This window comes from Dermacentor silvarum, chromosome 1, assembly GCF_013339745.2.
Source record: "Dermacentor silvarum isolate Dsil-2018 chromosome 1, BIME_Dsil_1.4, whole genome shotgun sequence".
Taxonomy (NCBI): Eukaryota; Metazoa; Arthropoda; class Arachnida; order Ixodida; family Ixodidae; genus Dermacentor; species Dermacentor silvarum.
The window spans coordinates 22958398-22980253 of record NC_051154.1 but is presented as its reverse complement, the minus strand read 5'-3'; the positions used below and the strand labels follow the sequence as shown (position 1 = coordinate 22980253).

At 47.4% G+C, this 21856-nt stretch overlaps 1 pseudogene; it reads left to right on the top strand.

Moving 5' to 3' along the window:
• LOC119430888 (Down syndrome cell adhesion molecule-like protein Dscam2) overlaps positions 1 to 20099 on the top strand; it is a 552287-nt pseudogene extending 532188 nt beyond the window's left edge.
• The last annotated feature ends 1757 nt before the right edge of the window (positions 20100 to 21856 follow it).

Here is a 21856-nt window from a genome sequence, read left to right as displayed (position 1 = left end):
CCTAATTCGAGATATTCATCATGAAATTTCAATGCTCAATCCAGGCAATATCGGCACCGAGCGCGCAGGGAGCGCAGAAATAGCCGCCCTGCTATTACGTCATACAGGAACGCCCCGTGACGAAGTGCGTGACGAAGTTTGAATGGTGGCATGTCGCGGCAAATACTGACGCGCCACGTTTTGCCTAGCAAGAAACTGACGTGACATGTCATTATTCAAAGTTCACACGTACTTAGTCACGGGGCGTTTCCGTCTGACGTAATACCGGGTCGGCTTTTTCTGCGCTCCCTGAGCGCGCGGTTTCGGCCTGGACTGAGCGTTAAAATGCGATTATAAATATCTCAAATTATCTACGGTCATAAAATATATTTAAAAATGGGAATTCGTTAAAATGTGACTGCCTCCATATTTACTATACACACATAAGTCCCAAGGATTCTAATAAAAATGTTAACAAATTCTTTTAACTTCTAAAATGTACGTTATTTGTAGCAATGTGTGTCCGCCTCGCTTACAACTCCTCTGTAAAAACGCAATGTTCGCTACACTCATAGCAGTTTTATGAAAAAAAAATCTGTAGTCTAAAAAACAAGGTTGCAAAAACAAGTATTCCGGACATAAAAGTAGAGGGCAATATTAATGCAGTAAGCGGACGCTATGCCCAAATCCATGGGTAGGCGTAGAATGCAGACCGCATTAGAAAGCCCCAGCGCTGCGCGTCTTTGCGACCACTCCGGCCTCACACAACATCGAGACGTACAGGTGCCTCATTATATTGGGTCAATCTGCCTGGTTGTTTATTCATCGTTAATGGAGAAGCGCGGTATTAAGGCAACACTTGTTGTTGCCGAAAGCGGTGCCCTCGCAGTGGTGGTCCAAAATAATGCCATGCACGCAGGTTCAGTCGAAGCGATGCTGAGCTCTGGGGCTACTTTCGCTCGCGTTCAGCGGTAAAACATGATTAGATGAGAAAATCAATGCTCGTAATTGTTCGGGCGGCCGTACGTGACGCGCCACACCGCTAATTCGACCATGGTAGACACGCGCGGGTTTGTTTTCCAGCTCTGACTGCGCGTATGCAATGGCCGTGGCCGAGTATATTTTCAACTCGGGGTCAGAATGTGCAAGTTCCCAAATTTAGTGCGCGCCATTGAGTGGAAAGATATTACTGAAAAAATTAGGGTAATTTTTAGTGCGTCTGAAACGCTTTATCTCCATTTTCACCACATGCATAACCGAGTACACGGTGAGGACCTCTGTTAAACAGTATATCATGGTCCACATTTCACCGCGTGCGTCGTCATGAAAGTTAATATGAAACATTAAGCTTTGTGCTTCAGAGAGAAAGCAGGTGTAGCATCTAAAGAGTAAAATGTGTCCGCCTCAGTAATGCCAACTGTAATGTTCCAGCTAACTGACAAAACGCAGTTTTTCTAATACTTCGTAATTTTCTCCTTGTGTATACAGCTGCAGTTCATTCTTGTGACGCACGACGTACAAGAACCTTTTACGAGAAGTCTCCGCAGGTATTGTTAGTGAATTTGCTAATTCAAGTAAATGAGAAACACGTCCTTTCACGCCAAGAACACTTCATCGTTTATGAACGAGCTTCATACACAGTCTTCCATATTCATCTCAGTGTATCTCACTTCAGCCTGATGCAACCAACGCAATTAGAGAACGAATGCTACCACAAAGAGGTCCATTCACTAGAGACAAGTTCCCACTCTCGCCGATTTTTTTTTTTTTTTTCGCTGTTCCGAAGTGACCAACAACCCGGTTTTGATTCCGTGCTGCTTCAGAGATTCCTGTTAGCATTTCCCATGCAATGGAACAAAGTGGCGCTCTGCGCAGATGCTCGTGGCTCCCCCGGACGGCCGGACGACATGTGCCTGAGCACGTACGGCAAGACGACAAAGGGCGACGGCATGTACGAGTCGCAGCGCGAGTCACTCTACTACCCGTCGCCGTACGCCACGAGCCACATGGCGTACTACGCGGGTGGCCGCTCAGCCCAGGAGGAGGGCACGCTGCGCCGAGCCTCCCGCGGGGCCAAGGAGCACACCTACGATGTGCCGCACCGGCTCAAGGTAAAAACATCCCGATAGTCTTTCGGGCTTAATAGACAAGCCAACAGTCTTGCCACTCACTCGCAAAATGAAGAATAAATAACTGCGGACTCCGGTTAAACGCGCTCGGGGCATGTCGCCAACGGGAACGCGTGGCAGCCAGGGAAACGACAGTGCGTAGGCACGTGCGCTCTCCGCAAAATTCTGTGACGCCTGCTGTTGCCACGTCGTCAGAATTGAGCGACGTCCGCTAATTTTGTCTCTGTCTCGCAAGACGCCTGTCGAAAGATGACTGGAAGGAGAAACCACGCACGAGGAGCAGCTTTAAGAGCAAAAGGGCTCCAACTTCTGACGGCTCTCTAACTGTTGCCAGCGTCAGGTTTCTCAGCACGCGTAGTGGCAGCTTTGCGCAACCTATGCAGTATTAACTGCGTACTAGCGCTGGCGTTTCAGGAGGTGCCGCCGTTGTCGTCGGCTTCTTGCTATCTATGAGCCGGTGCGGACATTCACACGACGCCTCATTAGAGAACATACAGTGGAGTTGGGCTCAGGATCCGCTATGTATAGTAGCGTTCGTTAAGAGCAAGCTTTTAGCGAAAGTAGCGAAGGAAGGCTCTCTGTAAATCCCACTGAAATGTAGGCGCTCAACGAATGAAAAAAAAAATATTAGCGAGGTGTTACGCAAAAAGAAACACGCATCCTTTAGTGCACTCTCGTGGTCTTGTTCGACATAGCTTTGACTTGTGTCAAAATTTATATCGGCCAGAGAGGTTGGTGTATTAGTGGTGAACTCCTTCGTGACCTATAGTTGGTATTTGCTGAAAGGCATAATTACCGCCAAGAGGACGCGCACAAAAAGAAAGACCCCCACATTGACGACCGCACTAGCGGAACTTCCAACTGATTACTTACAGTGCAGACCCACGAATAAATAGACAAATACACGCATGTGCGGCCTAATCACAACTATTGAGACAACCAATGGTCGAACTATCTGGTCTCTGAATGATATATAAGAAGCAATGTGTCACTTATACAGCTATTTTCTTTTCTTACATAGCAATCTTCCATTAACTCACATGTGGTCTGATTCTTGCTTCTCCCGACAATTATTATCTCATCGAAGCGTGGTTCTCAAATGCAGGCCTTGCAGTGAGCGGGAAAGTGCACCACGCCATTTTGTTATTGAGATTTACGTCGTGTGTATCAATTCTTGTGTGTATCCTCTTAGCGGCAAATACGTCTTCCAGCTTTTAAGGTTTGGAACGAGTTAGTTGAGACATCCACGTCTGCATTCAAATTGATGCTGTAATTTGTTCGCTTATATGTTTTGTCTGATCGAATTGTCAGGATTTTTATAGACGCCAGGAGTTCGAAGTTATGATATTTTTTGATAGCTTGGGCCATAGAAAACAGTACGACATGCGTAATGTGCGTCTAGATGTGTAAAATTTAATTCTTCAACCGCATTACACTTTGTGACATCCAAGTACATACTCGCGATAGCCGGTATTTCAGGGCCTGTTTCCAGCTCTCAGCCACTTGGCACGCTCATTGTCTATGTCCAGAATTTCTGCTCATGCTTTCCCACCGATGTGCCAAAGCAAGTGTTTTGCGCTCAGTTTCGAAAACGTGTCATCTTTCACACATGCTAAACGTGCCATATCACCTTCGATTAAGCACGTCTGTTCAGCCTGACAAAGAACATTGAAAATGTATAGGTGCCGCACAGCCCTTCCGGTGAGGCGTTTTCAATTGCACGTTTTGCCTCTCGTTTCAGCAAAACGGTACGGACGCTTCAAATGAGCATGAGCAATATGCTCAGCTGTGGACCAGCTCAAGACACCCCTCGCTTACCGGAGGAACGGAAGAGGACTTCGAAGGTATTTGGACAAATCAGTAGTGCCTGGTTTCGTTTCGCATGCTAGAGCGGTTCTTAAGGACATTCATGGCAGCAGGTGCATTCCCGGGCAGGATGAGAGAAGAGCAGACAACAGAAGCACTGGCAAGCGCTGCCATAAATTAAAAGGACTTGCTCAGGACTTAGCTGGTGGATACTTGAAACAGTACTTGTACTAAATCAATTAGTTGTGCTTGACATAGTACGTGGTACATGCTTGACCCAAAGAAAGTTGAGAGTGCGTGCGTCTCGGTGAGCACGCGAAGCGAGTGCACTTGAATGCTGACTGCGTTCCATTGCGCAGCCCCAGCTCCGTGTTGACCCGAGCGAACATGCATCTTCACCCTCTGACTCCCAAAAAGGAGAAACATTCAAGAGCGGGCGTTCACAGAAATGTCACATGGCACCCAGAAACGAGCGATAGGACGGATCGTCACTTTTAATGCTTGCAACTCTTGGCACTTTTATCTGCGCCATGAAATAATAGCGTTCGCCACGGTGGCTCAGTGGCTGTGTCGTGCTGCTGCTCAGAACAAGACTGTGGGGTTGAATCACGGCCTCCGCGGCCTTGTTGAAACTCGGTCGGAATGAAAGAACGTTTGTGTACTGAGATTAAGGTTGACGTTAAATAACTTCGGATAGCTGTAATTAATCGAAAGCCCTTCAGTAAAGCGTACTTAAATTTAAATTCCGATGGTTGACGCGCCAATACCACGATCTGATTATGAAGTAGAGCTCCAAGTCGGGCTAGTTGGTTGACATGTATGGTATAATTTTTTAACTGCGCTAACACACACTGACAAGGACGAGGCAGACAAGACGTCTTGTCTGCCTCGTCCTTGTCAGTGTGTGTTAGCGCAGTTAAAAAATTATACCATGCATCTGATTATGAGGCACGCAGTAGTGGGGACTCCGGATTCATTTTGACCATCTGAGGTTCTTTAACGTGCACATAAATCTGTGTGATACATGGGAATTTTTGCATTTCGCCCCCAACGGAATGCGGCCGGCCCGGCCGGGATCGAACTCGCGACCTCGAGCTCAGCAGTGCGACTCCACAGCCACTAAGCTATATACCACAGCGGGTCATTACTGCCTACTTCATGCCTAGGCTTCTATAAGGCTGAATTCACGAAGCTTTTTGTTCGCAAGTGCTGTTTGCCTTTGACCGACGACCTTTACTAATACATCTATCATCACGATAGACAAACCAGTCTTACGAAGACTTCTAGCGTAAGTACTGTTTTGTGCATATGAGTCCTGACTTTTTGGTCCCAGAAGAAAAACACCTAAAAATGTCGCTAGTAAAATAATTCGTAGTTTCGGTTGAGGCTGCAAAATGCCGACTTCGTGGCGCTTTCCGTGTTCCAGAACTGCGATCAACCGCAGAGCAATATGCAGTCGAGAACCCTTAGATTGGGGGTAAAATTGCCACTGATTCTGCACTACACGTTTCTCCTTCTTTCTCTCTCTCTTTTTTTTTTCTTTTTTGGCTATAATTGTCGCGTTTTGACGTTTCTGCAAAGCCTCAAATAGAAATTCCGTAATTTAAAAAAAAAACCAAAAAGACGAGTGAACAGCGAAAAATGCCCTCAGATGTTTTTTTTTTTTTTTTTTTTTTTTTTTTTTTTTTTTTTTTACTTGAATACATCTAAATCGTGCTAGTAACGTAGGCCATGTTATTTTCTCGAGCATGCTGCCAGTTCATGCACTACGGCAACAGCTCTTTTAACCTTAAAACCACCCGCCATTCTCGAAGAGTTACATGCGATGACGTTAGAGCTACTGTCTATCATTCTAGGAACCAATCCATCAAGAGTCCCGTTTTATCTTTTACTTGTGAAAAGCGCACACAGTACGTCAGACACCGTGATCCGAAGCTATATTCGGATCGAACCTTTACCTCTCTAACGGCCGCCCTTGAAAGTGCGGGATGATGCCAAGTGAGCAGAGCATCAAAGGAATTGCTTGCAAGGCAGTTCACACGCGGCGTGCATTCCGGCCAGCTGCTCTCGGCATCTGCTGTCAGCCCGGCTGGGCCTGCTCTTTATTTGTCTCTCTCGTGAGCTTCAAAGTGGCCGGCACGTTGGTACGGAGATTTCAAGGTCTTGACAGGACAAAAGCGTCGCACATCGCGTTACGGCTGATTAGAAAGCACAAATGTAGTACTCTGCATGCATGTAGTACCAGAGGTATCACGGTAGGAGCTTGGCCGCTCATAAAACGGGGAAGAGCTTATTCAACGTTGCTCCATCTGACCCTTGGCCATGAGCCGTGCCCCTGAACGCCAGTATATAGCGTCTAATATCGTCGCAGCTTTCACACACTCGACGCTCTCTTGCTAGATACTGGAAGTGACAAGTGCTTGTGGCACGGGCAGTGGGCGTGAGCAAGACATACAGAAAAACATCTCGCGTGCAATGAAGCCGACAGACGAGGGCGTTGGGAACTCCAGGACCAGACCCCTTCAATCTGTCTAAGTTGCGAAACTTTCGACGTTTGCCTCTGGCATGCCATGGGACGCGCATTTTTATACAGCTTGCGTCGACGACACCGTCAGGCGCCGAAGTCATTTGTCAAGAAATATGCAATGCGCACGTGAAAAAATAATAATAAAAAAAGAACAAGCAGTTCAACCGCTTCTGCCATGCGAGGCCTTTGCATATGAACTAGCTGAAATTTCCGATTTATGAGCGCTCGTGTTTGTAAACGTTCTTTGCTTTCCCCGCTTTGTACAGGCTCGACCACTCTTAGGGTGAACACGGCTCAGCGTAGCCGCGCTCCGCGCATCGAAGCAACGCGGCGCAGGCGCACAGGGACCTAGGGGAGGTGCTTCGCTTCGTCTGCTACAGCGCGAGAGCGCGCCGCTGTTGCTTTGCTGTGAAGCACATGTCACTGAGCGCAGGCAACCGAGCGCCCGAGGCAGTGTCGCGGGATTGCGCGCTTCACTAATTGGAGCATTTTCCGGCGGGTTTTGTCTGCAGATTGTGGACAGCCTGCGTAGTCATGCTTGAATAGGAACGAGCTTCTCAGAACATAACCGACTTAGCTTTATTTTTTTTTTGTTATTGTAAGTGATGAGTGTAAAAGAACAACGTCATTTTTTACGCACTCTTTATTAGGCTATTTTATTTTACTGCGACAGCTGTTGGTGCAGCGCATCCAGAGTAACCCATCAGACACGATTTTCGTGATTTGGATTCTGACGTCATGGGTCTAGCGCGCCGTTTCTCTCTCGATTGCACGTTGGGGTGCGCTACGCTGCGCTCCGCAACACCCCAACGACCGCCGCTTCGCGTCGGTGCCCGGCACCGCGGCTTCCGCCGCGGCATTGGAGTACAAACGCGATTAGTATGTGTTTCCTTATACCAGCACTACTGCAAGGATTTCCGCCACTAGAACAAACGCTACAATAATAAAGCGCGGCCGTAGTGGCCCAGACACCGCCAGACATTCAACGCGCCCTAAACGATTCGCTCCCAACGCACGTAGGAGCTGCGCTCGGCAAGGTTGCTGCGCCCGGTCCCGGAGATAAGAGAGCCACGCTCAGCGGAGACCAGTGCCTCAAAGTCCCTAAGGGATTATGTCCCTGGGCACCTAGGAGCTCCACGATTGCCATGACAACACGTGTTAAGCGGAAGTCACGTGACCCGCAGTGCCACGCCCCTGCTGTACCTACTAGCAATTGTAAAGTTGCGACTGGGGGGGGGGGGGAGGAGGAGGAGGTCGTTCTGCTCCGGCGGCTGCTGCGTATACTACGGCCAACAGCCCAACACTTGTTATGCGGTGGCCGCGATAGGCCTTATCTTGAAAGAGATCTGCGATAGGGACGGAGTGCGCCGAGTGCTGATAGCGTCGTGTGCGCTGTGTTTTTGCCGCTTGGTTCGCGTTGAAGCGAGTCCCTAAAGTCCCTATAGACCTTTTCGCTGTTTACAAGGATGCGCCCTGGACGGCTTCCGGTTCGGCTAAATGACATAGTCCGCTAAATATAGCGAGCAAGAAAGACAGTGGCGGTGATATAGATTAGCAGGGCCGCGATTTTGTAGCGATTCCTTCCGCTCGATTATATGCCACTCTTATCATGCATCCACCGTTCACGGCCGGCTGATCGCTTTGATAACGCGGGCGGGACATCGCTCTGACCACTGACAAAGCGCGAAAAGTGCGAAAAGGAATATCATCGGAGAAGGAATCGCTACAAAATCGCGGCCCAGGAGTGCGCTTTGTGATCCGGCACAGTAGACTGATAAGGCCCGTGACCGGAAGTTTCTTGGGAGCGCACTATCGCTGCTGTTATCGCGTGAGCGAAATCTTCTATATAAGAAAAGTACCGCCATCCTTTGATCAACGCCGCTTCTTCGCTCTCTCCTGTATCTCAGATTGGACGATGATAGCGCGCGCTTTGACTTCTTTATATTTTTTTTTTTCGCCTCAGAGCCATGTTGAAAGTACCTCTGCGCAGCCGCAGTCTCCGGCGGCGGCGGCGCGCGCCCGGCCTGAAACAAGGCGCGTTCTCGTCGCTATTGCTGCGCGCGTATTAGAGTGGCGAATGCGCCTTCCTTCGGTGCAATGAGACTTGCGCATAAAGACATTTAGCGGCGGCTCAATTAACAGATGCGTACGAACTTGTCAAGCCTTAAAACGGACTTTCCAAGCCTTAAAAGTTTACCACGCACGCACACACACACGCACGCACACACCACACACACACAAAAAAAATAAACAGAGGGTGGCAGGCTCCTGCCGTGTCCCCTGTCGGAAATGTGCAACAGTTCCCACTATAGGAACTTTAAATTTCGGTGCACGAGAGTTTATTCCTCTCTTTTCGCTTGTGTGCACCGGCAGAAGCATGCCTCTGATTGTATGTGCCGGCTTCCTCCTTCTGTCCAGATGCCACATCTCCGGTCCAGTACAGAGAGGAGACGTACACGAGGTAAGCACGCCGTGGCCAGTGCTGCGCGCTCCAAAATTACACATTGAGGTGCCGCTTGAGGGCACGACTCGAGTGTGCAGAGCCGTCCATGCAATATGGATGGATGACACCAGAGGCTGCCAGTAAAGCCCCGGTTTTCCCGCTGTCACTTCTTCTATTCCAGTGGCAAGCTCTCCTCGCGGTTTAAAGAAGGCACTTGCCGAAAAGTCCCTTACGATGACTTAGGTGAACCAGAGGAGTTGTCTGAGACTGAGTGTGACAGAGACCACAATCTGTACCAGTATAATGGTATGACGCCCTTACGTTTGAATAGCCTTTTTTGTCATCTTATTCATAATGCATGCGTCAGTGCCACCAGGATTTACCGCTTACAGCGCTTTGTCGAGGAGAAAGCCAATCCGCTCTCGATGCATCTGGTATGAACCAGCAGCGCCTTAACATCATCATTACTGACATTAAGCTTAATTGTCTTTTGTGGGCATTCTTAATAAAATCCGGCAGGAGCTATTCAAATGAATTGCCAGTAAGCTGTACGTTGGCTTATTATCTCTGTATTCCGCGAGGCCAAATACTGTAAGAGCTTGCAAACTGTTGGCCCACCGATATTACACATACTGTACTGTGCGCTGTAGTCCTGCTAAACTCGAACTGTTTAATGGCAACAGCAAGAGCGAGACATGGTATGCAGTACCCAACATTAGAAATATTTTCTTAATGTCCCAATAAATACGAACGTAGTTTGCATAGCCGAAGTCGTACTTAAAAACTACATCGACCATTCAGAATTAAGGTGCCAATACTTTTGTAAGGAAGAATTATAATTCAGCTACGCAAGCTATGCTGATGCTGCACTATTATTTCGCCAAAGCTAGCACAATCGGCAGCCATGAACCCCCAAGTATATCACCAATTATTAAAATTTTATTCGCATTTTTTAAATTATGGACATTATATGTCATGTTTGTTTAAAAATTGATAGCGATCGTCATCCAAGGCAAGCTTCTTTATGTGAAATTCTATTAACAAAAGTTTGGTTCACTAAATAGTGTGTGCTTTTTCTTTTTTACTTTGAACACTCTTTTTAAGTAGAGCCTATGAAATTTACCCGAATTACGTCACTACGGATAAATTATCTGCCCAGGCGGACGTCATTTGCACGAAAAAGCAAATCAGTTATTTCACTAATAAATAATTACATTAATTAACATTTTAACAATAAAATTTACGGCTCAGGTTTATGTGGGAAGTTTGAAGAGAATCACTATAAAAACATAGTTTCGGTGTTTCTACATTTCAAAATGGTCGTGTAGATCAAAATAACTGTGGTCAAATTATTCGTTCAATTTGCTTTATTACGCTTGCGGAACCGCGCTGCGCAGCTCACAGTGCAACCTCCTGTGACGTAGCGGGGCGGCGTAAAATAAAGCTTTGCCATACCTACCTTAATACCGGTGTCACACGACCACATTTGACCGTGATCAAGTACGATCCGGATCGAAATTCTCGACGGCGATTGGCTCCCTTGCGCAGCTTGCGCGAAGGAAGGGTTGGACGTCGAGCTGCGCTTCGCGATGCTGCGTGCGTAGTTGAGGTACTGCACATTGAACGAATTATTTTACGCCAGTTAGCTACATGGCCACTTGAAAATGTGGAAAGAAAGAATTGGACTTTTGTGACGATTCTCTTCAACTTTCCAATATAAACACTGTGCCGTTAAGTTAGTTAGTAAAAAGCTAATTAATTGTAGTTAGTTTAATTAGTGACGAAATTGCTTTGGTATTTCTTGAAAATTATGATCGTCTGGGCAGATAATTCTTCTGTAGGGACGGGATTCAAATCAATTTCACAGGCCTTTTTTTTTAGTTCTAAGTAAAACACAACAAACGTCCAAATTACCCTTCAGATTGGTCAGTAATAATTCAGCCGAAGGCTTCTCCGCAAAGGCAGCCTTCACAATTTGATCGACCTGCGCATGAGCTCAAAGCCACCCGATGTCTCACCAACTTTCTGCAGTGGAGCGAAGGCTAGGGCTCGTGTCAGCTGATAAGAAACAAAAGCATTCTGCGGTTTTACGTGCCAAAGCCAAACCCTATGCATTTTCGTGCATTTCACCCACATCGAAATGCGGCTGCCACCACCGGCATTCGATCCCGCACCATCGGGCTTAGCAGCGTAGCGCCAAAGCAGCTTAGCCACCACGCGGGGGAAAATAACGACAGCCGGCTGCATGTTCCAGAAAAGGGCTCGCCGGTTGTGCGCTGCTGATCCTACCGCAATGCTTCCATTCAGCGGGCGCCTCTTGGAGGGCGATCAGACACGGACAAAGGGAGGGGAAGCCCTTCTGGTCCTCTTTATAGCAGGGTTGGCTGACGCGACCGGTATAGCTGCACTGCACGGAGTTGGTGACATGGAATAGTGTTTAGGTGAGAGAGGGAGCATGCGTTATGACTGGGACGTCAACAAGGAAGGCCGACGCTCTTATTCTCCTATCGAGAAACGTGGTTTGGAGAAATGATAGTCCCAAGCGTCACCCGCGTCCTCCATCAAAATGTACGCACGGCCACTCCACCTTCCCGCGTAGCATCACGGCTCGAAGGACGCAGGCCTTCCGTTATCTCCGAGGTGCCGGTGAGCCGATGTTTCATTTCAGCCTATTAATGCGCCTGATGATACGTCGCTATAGGCCCACGCGCGTAGCTATATCATGCCAATCGCTGTTGGCCCTGCTATGGCGCACACATCTGTAGAAGCACGTAACGCCTTTTTTTTTTTTTTTTCTGAGAAAAGAATAGAAACTGCGAAATTTGACGCCCGATATTCCGGAGCACGTACTCGTTAGTGATCTAAAAATGAGTTTGCCTCACAATAACTATGGTAAATTAGCGCAAATTCATAATCGACACGAAGAACTCTGTGTCTGTTATGAACGTGTGCTAATTTACCATGTTTATTATGCAAGACCAACTAGCCCAACAGTCATGAAGTTTGCCTCGAATAACGGTCTCATTAAACTTGATATTATAAATGTAATTCGATAATATACGTAACTCAGTTCACTGTTTTTTCTAGGTTATGGTGCTTTCGTTAGGGTATTATCTTTTTTTAGGGGTTCAGCATTGGGTCCGCTAGGAGGGGGGGGGGGGGGGGGGGCGAACAATACAGCAGCTCCACTTCTGTAGTTTGCGTAGCTGCAGTAGCGTTTATTTGTGGAATTCTAAATGCCGTTTTGTAATGATTCCTATTAGAGACAAAAACGCTGGATGTCACTTGATTCATATAGAAAGTGTGCAATTCTCGTTGACAGAGATTCGGGTATGTACGCATTTGCGATGTCCGCTCTTGCGAACAGCCGTATTTTTTCAAGTTGGCTTTAGCACGGGCTTTCTCATTGTTGCATTCATCGCTGCAGAGTCAGTGCAAATTTGCAACCGTGACGCCAGGCGATGTCCGAAACCACGGGGTGTGGCGCTTACTTTGAGACACGTGTGGCCTTTCAGCTAGTCGGCGTTCGCCGTGCATTTGCCTTCATCCGCTTTTCTCTTCTCTCCTTCTGTTTTTCAGTGAAAAATTTTGCACGCCAGAGCTCGAATATCGACGGAATGTATCAGTGGCCCCTACAAGGGTAATTTACGGAAGAGCCTGCATTTGGTAAGACCGCCGTCAACTCTTGAGTTACGTCAGTGTTTTCGCTACAGACGCCACGATGCCCTCGAGGCAAAGCGGTTGTGTTTCGTCATCTGATGTGACAAAAATGCGCCTATGAAATTGCATTAGTCTAAAGTAGTCCGAAGCTTTTCAAGGAGCCCTCCACGATGGCGTCCTAAACGCGCCACCAACCAGCTTAAAGACTGCGGTGCGACAACAGTGGTAGGGATTAGAGAAAGAATTCCAGGCTTATGATTAGGAGTACATTACTACATACAGAAAAAAAACACTATGCGCTTTTTCTTATTTGAAAAGTGATAATACATATTCCGAGTAATGGCTAATTGTGTAAGTACCTCGAAAATGGCTCTTTGATTTTGCTATAAACTTCGGAGTAAAGCCAAATTGATCCTGACGTCTGACACCTCTAACTATTGCTTTCTGAAACGATATTGTGGCCGCCCCTTCCAGGAGCAAACAAGACACTCGCATTCCAGCTGGTAATAATTTGTTAGGTTTTCGCGCTTGCCAAGATGCCGCCAGTCAAAGACCGCACTGCCGCGACTGACGTGCCTGTCGCGATGTTCGAGTTCGAGGGAAGTAGAGGAGTATACAAGGCAGCTCGGTCGAAGCCTATTAGCCATCTAAATGCCAACAAATGTTAGCCATCTCTGTGGAGGAGCCAAAGGGGCAGAGATGACTAATATTTTGTGTATTGACGGGGCCATAAAGCTCCACTTCCCGTTTTGTTCATTTCATGGTGTTCACTGGTTTCCGAGTTCTCGTGCGACTGAATGCGTGTGCATTTGTTTTTCTCGGCCTTTGATCTCTCTTTACTGTAGTAGCACGCCAAATTATTTCTCGGCTAACCTGTCCCCCTACTAAAATTTCTCTTACAAGCCTGCACGTATTTTAATATACTGGTTGATATAATACGGTTTCCTTGTGATACATTCTTGAAATACGTAAATAGCGTGCCCGGTGGGCGGGCTATGCGGTGTGAATAACGTATAAGATTGGCAGTGTGTGTTCAAGAGGCTATTGGCCTAGGCTAGCGGTCTGGCATAACGCAGTACCAACATTTTGAGCAGTTTAGCTCACAGGACCCAAATGCAAAGTATCGTATCTTTTTGCTCACTATACTGTACATATCGCGACAGTTTATTGCATCTTTACGTCGTCTGACTGGAGCTGTTCGCGAAAGTGGCAGCGTAGAAAAACTGATCTACTTCTCGCGCACCGCATACGTATTCGGCACTGCATGTTCCTTCTTTCGTGGCGTCCACTGCATGGAATAAAGCCTTCAGTGCAAGGAATTCTCCGAAATTCCCACCTGCAGTGCAGCTCAGATAAGCAAATATACTGCGGCGCCATACATTCCTTAGTAGAGGGTTTGCTTTTGTACTACCCGTAACCGATAAGCACTGTATGGAGGCCGCTGCTGACCGGCGTTTTTGCAGGGCCGCCTGGGCAGCGCAACATGCCTTTGGCATCTGTTAATTTGATACGTTGTCAAATTTCTGCTCTTTATTTTTGATGTAGCCACATGTATGACATGCGTAAAGCGAACTAGACAAAATAGAAGCCGGTGTCTGTTTTCCGGCAGAACCAGCTCACAGACGTTACAGTGAACTGACGGCTCTCTGGCCATTAGCTTTGACAGCAAGCACGGAATGAGGAGTTTCCCAGCGCAGGCAATGCAACGGCGCTGGAAACCGCAGTTGCACTCCCAGCTGCAGAAGTTGTTTGTTGTGTTTACATGTGTTCAGCCTTTTCAGGATGCGGGTTGGCAACCTCTCCACGATAGATCTGGTGTAGTCAACCTTGTGCGCGATGGGCGTAGGTTATATAAGGCCCTGACCGGAAATAAAAGCTCTCTTTTGTTGTTCGCCGTTACGACAGTAGTTTCGGTACAGTATTCTAGTACACTGTAGTTTCGGGCTCGCCTTCGCCCGGTGCCTTCTTCTTTCGCGCCATTTTGCATTGGCGCGGAATACAACATAAATGGCGACGAGGTAAAACCGTGAGTTCTTCAAGATGCGCACACCTGCACTTGAAGGTGTGCATCTCCATTTCGGTTTCTCCATTTCGGTGATGAAATGGAGAAAGCCGTACGAGACCAGCTACTTGAAGGGGCGGCATCGCAACAAATACGTGAGCGTCTGCTTTTTGAGGGAACGAGCCATACGCTGAGCCGCGCTGTGGAGCTTGGCAAGCACATCGAAGACACGACATGAACTTAAGGAACTCTCAGCTGATTCGGTGGTGCAAAGAATTGTTGACAAGCCTGAACGTACGAGTGCAAGTGGATTTTCGGCGTGCTACTGTTGCGGGTCAACCGAGCGTCGAGCGAATGCAAGAGAATGCAGTGGTAAGAAGGTGAAATGCCGTAACTGCGGCAAAATTGGACACTTTGCGTCTGTGTGCCGTTCAAGACGCCCGGGTGAGTCTCAGGGCAACAGCGAAAGCAAGAACACGCCTGAAGCGACGAATGCTATCTCTGTTCTCAACCTCAGCACTGAAGGTATGCGAGGGAAAGGAATTTACATCGATGTCAATGTTAATAATACTACTCTGAGCCTCCTCATCGACACGGGGTCGTCTGTCTCCCGGCTTAGTGAAGCAAGCTTTCAAGAACATTTCTCCGACTGTCCACTTACGGATTATAAAGTAAGACTGGTGGACTACTCAAAGCAACGGATTGCAGTCAAGGGTTGCTTTCTGGCAAATGTAGCCTACAAGCAGGTTCAAACCTGTGTTCTTTTTCACGTCGTGGAGCATGGTACATCGCTTTTGGGACTGGATGCCATACAGAATCTCCAACTTTGCATTGAAGGGGATACGCTGTTGTGTCTACAAACAGATTCACAGCCTTCATCGCTGCTGCCAGCCCACCTGCGTGGTGAGTTTTCGCACCTGTTCTCCGGTTAATTTGGCCAGGTCAAGGGTTTCGTGCACGAAGTCAAAGTTCGTCCCTCGGTGAAGCCTGTAGCTGCCAAGCTACGACGGTTGCCGCTTGCTCTGCATGAACGTGTGTCTGCCGAGTTGCGCCAACTGGAACTGTCGGGCATCATCGAACGAGTTGATGCGGTCGTTGTGCAGAAACCCAATGGGACGATACGCCTCTGCGTTGACCCCCGAGAGGTGAACAAGGCCATCATAGTGGATGGGTTCCCCCTCCCCCACACTGAGGAACTGCTGCACCACCTGGTAGGTGCAACTAGATTTTCAAAACTGGATTTGAAAGCTGCGTACCATCAGCTGGAACTGACAAGTGAAAGTCGTGAACTAACGACATTTGTGACTCATGAAGGCCTTTTCAGATTTAGAAGAGTATGCTTGGGTCTTGCATCTGCACCTGCAGCTTTCCAGAAGTTGATGTCATCCAAGGGGTACTGTGTTACATAGATGATATGGTAGTATGGGGAAAAACTGCCACTGAACACGATGAGAACTTGCGAGAAGTTGTGAAACGGATCTCCAATGAAGGTCTCACACTGAATGAAAAATGTGTTTTTGATGTGGACCAAATATCTTTTTTGGGTCATGTAGTGAGTAGTGAGGGCATCGCACCCATGTACTCAATGGTTGAAGCAGTCACCCAGGCAGCAGTGCCAAAAGATGCACCAGCGTTACGATCGTTTTTGGGACTCGCAGGATATTACGCCCGTTTCGTGCCACACTATGCGGACGTTGTAGAACCGCTCAGGAAACTCTTGCGCAAACAGCAAGCGTTCGTCTGAGACGAAGCTGCACAGCACAGCTCTGATGCAGTCAAAGCAGCGTTATCGTCATGTAGCGTGATCCACATCTTCGATCCAGAACTGCCGGTGGTTGTGACTACGGACGCCTCCGACACAGGACTGGGTGCTATACTGCAGCAGCAAGCAGGGAAAGAGCTGCGAACGGTAGCTTTTGCATCCCGATCATTGATGTCTGCCGAACGCAAGTATTCTGCGGGGAAAAAGATGCCCTCGCATATCTCTTCGCATGTGAACACTGGCACGTCTACTTGTGGGGCCGGCGATTCCTTCTCCGAACTGATCATCAAGCGCTGGTGACATTGCTGTCGTGGGGAGGTGCTGGTAGAAGGCCGCTATGAATTGCAAGATGGTCTGCCAGACTTTTGTATTATAACTTTGACATTGTGTACCAAAAAGGAAGTGATAACGTAGTGGCTGATGCCTTATCCAGGCTAGCTGTGACATCTGCAGCTGAACCAGGTTGGACGAAGAAGTGGTGTCCGTGGTACTGTCTTGTATCACCAAAGGGCAGCTTCAAGCAGCTACAGCTGAGAGTGAAACCTTACAGAGCGTGACTAAATACATTGCTTCTGGATGGCCCGTTAAAAAGCTTTTAGGCCCAGAAGTAAGGCCCTACCATGAGGTGAAAGAGGAACTCTCAGTGATAGACAACATTGTGTTCAAAGGGGACAGAATTGTGCCCGAAACCTTGACATCCGAGTTGGTGGTGTTCGCGCATGACACGCATCCAGGCATCACAAGAATGAAGCAAGGACTTCGAGAGAAATTCTGGTGGCCACGAATGGATACGGAGGTGGAACACGCAGTCAGAAGTTGCTACGTTTGCCAAGCAACTGACACGTCGGCAAAACCAACTAATGCACCCCCGCAGCCTGTTGTGTTCCCAGAGCTGCCATGGCAGAAGATCGCCATTGATATTGTAGGCCCCCTCAACTTGCAGCAGGCAAGTCCGAAGTTTGTAATAACTCTCATAGACTACCATTCTAAGTGGCCGGAAGTTTACTTCACAAATACAGTGACGTCTGAAGTTGTCGTTGACTTTTTAGCTGATGTTTTCAGCCGCGAAGGCTACCCGGAGGAAATAATTTCTGACAATGGACCCCAGTCTAAATCCCAAGTATTTGAAAATTTCCTGAAGGAGAGGGGAATCAAGCATGGTGTCTCATCCATATATTACCCCAAAGCCAACGGCTTGGTGGAAACATTCAACAGAAGTCTGAAGGACTTCATTCAACTCTATGTTTTGGAAGGCCGATGCATCCAGTCGACTGTAGTGGAATATCTGGCCCTGTACAGGAGTTTCCCCGTCTGTGTTACTTCACCGCCGCCAGCCCAGGACTCGCCTCGACATTGTGGGCTTGCCGTCCAAGGAGCTCTTCCAAAAGCCTGCATTGCCGTGTTCAGGCAAAGCAGATGTCAATGAAGACTTACACAGACGAGAGGCGAGCGGCGAAGGCTCCGAAGTTCCGGGAAGGAGATTATGTGAGAGTTCGTACCCAAGCAGCTACGGGAAAGGCGGAACTATCCTACTCCAAGCCCCGACGTATAGTCAAGCAGCTAGGTTCAAGCTCTTTCCGTTTGGAGGATGGGCGTACATGGAATGCGTCGAAGTTGGTGTCTGTTCCAGAGCAGTGTCAGACCGGGAGTAACCAGCAGTCGCCGAGCCTCCTGCCCACTGAGGAAGACCCTGACCCGTGTGGTGCGGACGACTCGCAACTGCCTCTGCAGGCAACCACGCCTCCGAGATCACCGCATTATTATGCAAGTTTGTGTCAACCCCTTAACAGTCCCTCAGTGGTGACGTCAATAGGACCATCGACTAGGGACCGACGTCTTCCGTCACGGTTCCGGGACTTCTATTTGTGACTTCATTTTTTTTTTTTTTTTTTTTTTGCTAAGGGGATGATGATGTGTTTACATGTGTTCAGCCTATTCAGGTTGCGGGTTGGCAACCTCTCCACGATAGATCTGGTGTAGCCAACCTTGTGCGCGACGGGCGTAGGTAATATAAGGCCCTGACCGGAAATAAAAGCTCTCTTTTGTTGTTCGCCGTTACGACAGTAGTTTCGGGCTCGCCTTCGTCCGGTGTCTTCTTCTTTCGCGCCATTTTGCATTGGTGCGGAATACAACATTGTTCTTCGCGTTTTCGGAGATATCTTCTCTTAACTATTTGGTGTCAAATGCGTTCACATCAGCGTCTGACTTCGCTGTTAACGCAGTTGCGCCGAAGAAGTTGGAAAAGAGAAGAGTACCAAAAAAAAATTTAAACTGCATACTGTTTCACCACTAGCAGCAAGCCACGCAATGTGCCATGTTTTGTTCGCCCTCCAGTTTTTTTTTTTTTTATCGATTATATTTGTATCCGTTGAATTCCAAGATTTGTAAAAGCGAAACACGTGAGACGAGCACCTGACCGACTTGATAGCTCTATTGATTGTTTTGCAAGCCCAATCTAGTGTACGTCGCAGGATTGCGCATACATCGCGGCATCATGCGTTACATAGCAGGAACATTGCAAATTGCTGTTTTCGGCGTGTCTGTTGTGCTTTGAACTTTTAAAAATATGGCAACAGCTGTTCAGCCGGATTCAGGATTATACAAGGTCGTCAGAATTGCAAAAAGTTTCATTTGTAAGCACTGTTTCTGTCAACAAGTGAATTCCACTGGCGCAGTAACAGTATCGTAGAAGTGCAGGGAACTTCCGAGGCAAAACTATCTTACTGCTACAAAGCTTTAGCGCAATGCAATCCACATTCGTTGCACTGTAAACGATATGTCACTGTTTGACATATACATCCTGCTCATATATCTATAGTATATGCGAAAGCAACCTAACCTATGCAGCAGGTAACTGCGGCACGAACGTAAGAGTTTATATACTGTCTTCACAATCATGTGCTGCATGCGGATTATTGCTTTGGTTTTAAATAGCCAATTACAACATAGTGTCCTCACTTCAAGAACTAAACAGAACTAAACAGAAACTAAGCAATTACAGAATACATTTCAGGCACACCAAACCGTACATTTGCATTCTGCGTTTTGTTTTCTTCCTTTTAGGGAAGTCTTTTATTAATTTTATATATTTCTGTCACCTGCATCCCCCACCCTACTTTATTGCTTGCAGACAACTGACTCTGAAACTGGCGGCTGATGCATCCTCGGCGAAGAATGTCCTGCTGCGATCCAATGCCTGCTAATTGCACTTCGACAGCACCATACGGCAACAAATATCTTGATCATTCGTTAGCAGTGCGACTGCGCACGTTCCCGCCGCCGTACGCTGTCTCCTGGCCAGGACAGCTGCTTGAAAATGCCAGACTGGGAACTTGCATGCAAGATCTCGAGAAAACTGCGCCGCTGCGTAATGGCGCCTGCGTACACTGCATTAGATGATGCGCAGACGACGAACTTATCGGGCCGTTATTGGTACTTTAGAGAGTTCCTGATCTTGCATACGTACAGACATACTGCGTACACGCGTGCACGCACGCATGACATCAGGAGAGAACGAAACTCCAGAGCCGCGGCGCGCACGAGCTCGCCGATGCTGTTATCACTGAAGTTCGGCGCGGTATATCACCTTGCAACAAGTTTTAAAACCGCTATGAATGCAACACTTGGCATCAGAACGATGAAGACTAGAGTTCTGCCTCCGTTTCATTCTATCCTGATAGTGCGTGCGCAAATTATACATGCATGCATGCGTACATGCATGCATGCGTGTACATACATAAATACATACATACATACATACATACATACATACATACATACATACATACATACATACATACATACATACATACATACATACATACATACATACATACATACATACATACATACATACATACATACATACATACATACATACATACATACATACATACATACATACATACATACATACATACATACATACATACATACATACATACATACATACATACATACATACATACATACATACATACATACATACATACATACATACATACATACATACATACATACATACATACATACATACGTCGTGCGACCTAATGCTCGGCGTGAGGGATGTCTTCCATTAATCAAGACTGCCCAAGAGGTGCCATTGGGTTTTCTGTTAATGGCTCTGTAGCGTCTTGGTTTGACAAAGCCCCACCTTCTCCAGAAGGAGATTTTGACAGTGTAAACGCTAGCAAGCGCTGTTGTCACTGAAGTCCAACATACGGAAGATTGGCACTCAACATAACACGTCTGCAACGTCACCGCTTGCAAAATAGAAGCGATAACTAATTTCTGTTCTTCGAGTAATAAGTACTGCCAATGCTACACTGGGATCCTGCAACGCACTATAACGCGGCCACTACAGTATTACCCACGTAGAAAGACAGAAGCGCTGACTTTCCTCTCTTGCAAGGCATTTGTCGCTTCCAACTAATGTTTCAGCTACACGTCAAGCCCCAGCCTTCCACAATTCTTTCTGCCTCCGCTCGCTTTCTCTCTCACGCCTTTGTAACGCGTTCTTTCATCTCTTCTCCCTTCACAGCTGTTGATGATGATGAGTTAATGGCATCCCCTTTGAAACGGGGCGGTTACAAATAGTCACCTAGACTGCTTGATTTAATTAGGTATGCTATACATGTTTTTTATCTAACATTTTTGTATACATTTCCGTAATCTTTTTTTTTTTTTTCAATTTCTACCTCGTACCGCTACCTATGGCTGTAAGAGAAAAAGTCAGGTTGTATCAATCTCTTCCCTGCTTTTTTTCCACCAATACTCTAAACTTCTCTTGCTTATATCGTTCGCAATAAACGCGCGCGTCGCCATGCGGACAAGGCAGGAAGTAAAAAAAAAAAACGTGTGAGAAGGAACGATGCACGTCGACCAGGCGAACTACGCCAACACAGTGAAACCATGCGGGCTTCGCTTAAAACGTGTGTCATCGAAATATTCTTTATCTGCAATGGAAAATGTGCGATAAGCCCATTAGAGATCGCTTAGTTGCCGGCGTTACGAGAGGGCACAGGCGGCGCGCTGCTCGGCTGCTGCTAGTGTGAGTGCTTTCATCGCCACCTATGTATTAGTTTACGAACCTAGAACGGGCAGAACGATAGTTGGGCTGCCTTGCCAGGCAGGCCGGTGCTGGTGTGTATGTTTGCCCGTACGACTGCCAGTACTACTTTTGGCGTCTGGTAGTATTAATGCGAGGCACCGGACTAGAAGACCTAGCAAACTTTTGGGTTTGTTCTTTAGCAGAGCTTCACAAACTTCGGTTGTCGTGGAAGACAGTAGCGAGCGGAAGGTTGGAACATGGTTGCGTAGAAGCAGCTGTCAGTGCGCGACGCTCGCTTTAAATATGCCCGGGCCTACTAATGTTTGTTGTAGTCTTGTCAGTTCCTTCGGCAGTGGCAGTATTAAATAACTGGCATGTGTCCGTTGTTCTGTCACCTTCGCATTTTAAAATTACTTCATCTTCTGGCACAGCGGTCATATTGTAAAACAACCTCAACAGGCGGCTCTATTCGTCAAAGCCTTTTTATTGTGATAGCAA